Source organism: Oncorhynchus keta, unplaced genomic scaffold (genome assembly GCF_023373465.1).
Source record: "Oncorhynchus keta strain PuntledgeMale-10-30-2019 unplaced genomic scaffold, Oket_V2 Un_contig_4917_pilon_pilon, whole genome shotgun sequence".
NCBI classification, from domain to species: Eukaryota; Metazoa; Chordata; class Actinopteri; order Salmoniformes; family Salmonidae; genus Oncorhynchus; species Oncorhynchus keta.
This window is the reverse complement of record NW_026288028.1, coordinates 227819-230000: the sequence shown is the minus strand read 5'-3', so window position 1 is coordinate 230000 and position 2182 is coordinate 227819.

The following is a 2182-nucleotide window of genomic DNA, read 5'->3' as shown; positions in this document are numbered from 1 at the left end:
CACAGACAGACTACTTGACCACAGACAGACTACTAGACCACAGACAGACTACTGGACCACAAATAGACTACTGGACCAGACATACTACTGGACAAGACAGACTACTGGACTACAAACAGACTCAGTCAAAACGTCAGTTGGTCATGTTGAGTGGATGGAAATATGGCCCTTTTACTGAGGCCTGATTTTCACGTTTTGATAAATCCTGCTATTCAAACCTGGTAGCTTTGTCCCTATGCCTATTTGCTAAATGTAGGGAGACATAGGCAGAGTCAGACACATGGCTTAATTGTTGGCATCATAGTTGATTCATTTAAACATTGTTTTGCTATTTTAGGTCAACAGACATTTTAATTTCCCCCTCAATATCAACTGAGGATATTGTGATAAATGAAATCACAGCACATGCTGCCAAGTGATGGGAAACTGCTGTACCCCACATCCTCCCCAACTCCCCCTCCCTTTATTTTCTAGCTCTTCCATTGCTCAGCACCAACCTGGACTCAGGGGTAGACATAACATATTAAATGTAATCCAAAAGATTTACTGGTATGATATGCTACGTTTCATATGGTGCAGTGGTTTGTGAAAGTATTCACCCCCCCTTGTCTTTTTCCTATTTTGTTGCCTTACAACCTGGAGTTAAAATGTATTTTTGGGGGGTTTGTATCATTTGATGTACACAACATGCCTACCACTCTGAAGATGCAAAATATTTTTTCTTGTAAAATAAACAAGAAATACGACAAAAAAATGGAAAACTTGAGCATACATAACTATTCACCCCCCAAGGTCAATACTTTGTAGAGCCACATTTTGCAGCAATTACAGATGCAAGTCTCTTGGTGTATGTCTCTATAAGCTTGTCACATCGAGCCACTGGGATTTTTGCCCATTCTTCAAGGCAGTACTGCTCCAGCTCCAAGTTGGATGGGTTCTGCTGGTGTACAACAGTCTTTAAGTCATAACACAGAATCTCATTTGGATTGAGGTCTGGGCTTTGACTCGGGCACTCCAAGACATTTAAATGTTTCCCCTTAAACCAGTCGAGTGTTGCTTTAGCAGTATGCTTCGGGTCATTGTCCTGCTGGAAGGTGAACATCCGTCCCAGTCTCAAATCTCTGGAAGACTGAAACAGGTTTCCCTCAGAAATGTCCCTGTATTTAGCGCCATCCATTATTCCTTAAATACTAACCAGTTTCCCAGTCCCTGCCAATGAAAAACATCCCCACAGCTTGATGCTGCCACCACCATGCTTCACTGTGGAGATAGTGTTCTCTGGGTGATGAGAGGTGTTGGGTTTGTGTCAGACATAGTGTGTTCCTTGATGGCCAAAAAGCCCCCAAAATTCTGGCCACTCTTCCTTAATGCCCAGCTCTATGGAGTGTACGGCTTAAAGTGGACATATGGACAGGTACTCCCATCTCCTCTGTGGAGCTTTGCAGCTCCTTCAGGGTTACCTTTGGTCTCTTTGTGGCCTCTCTGATTAATGCCCACCTTGCCTGGTCTGTGAGTTTTGGTGGACAGCCCTCTCTTGGCAGGTTTGTTGTGGTGCCATATTCTTTCCATTTTTTTATAATGGATTTAATGGTGCTCTGTGGGATGTTTAAAGTTTCAGATATAAAAATAAAAAAAACTGGTCTGTACTTCTCCACAACTTTGTCCCTGACCTGTTTGGAGAGCTCCTTGATCTTCATGGTGCCACTTGCTTGGTGATGCCCCCTGCTTAGTGATGTTGCAGAATCGGGGGCCTTTCAGAACAGGTGTATATATACTGAAATCATGTGACAGATCATGTGACACTTAGAATGCACACAGGTGGACATTATTTATATAATTATGTGACTTCTGAAGGTAATTGATTGCACCAGATCTTATTTAGGGGCTTCATAGCAAAGGGGGTGAAAACATATGCCCGCACCACCACCCGCACCACCACCCGCACCACCACCCGCACCACTACCACTTTTCTGTTTTTTTGTTTTTGTTTTGATTTTTGAAACAAGTTATTTTTTACATTTCACTTCACTTCACCAATTTGGTCTATTTTGTTTATGTCCATTACATGAAATCCAAATAAAAATCCATTTAAATGACAGGTTGTAATGCAACAAAATAGGAAAAAACGCCAAGGGGGATGAATACTTTTGCAAGGCTCTGTATGTAATTAATTAGTGGATTT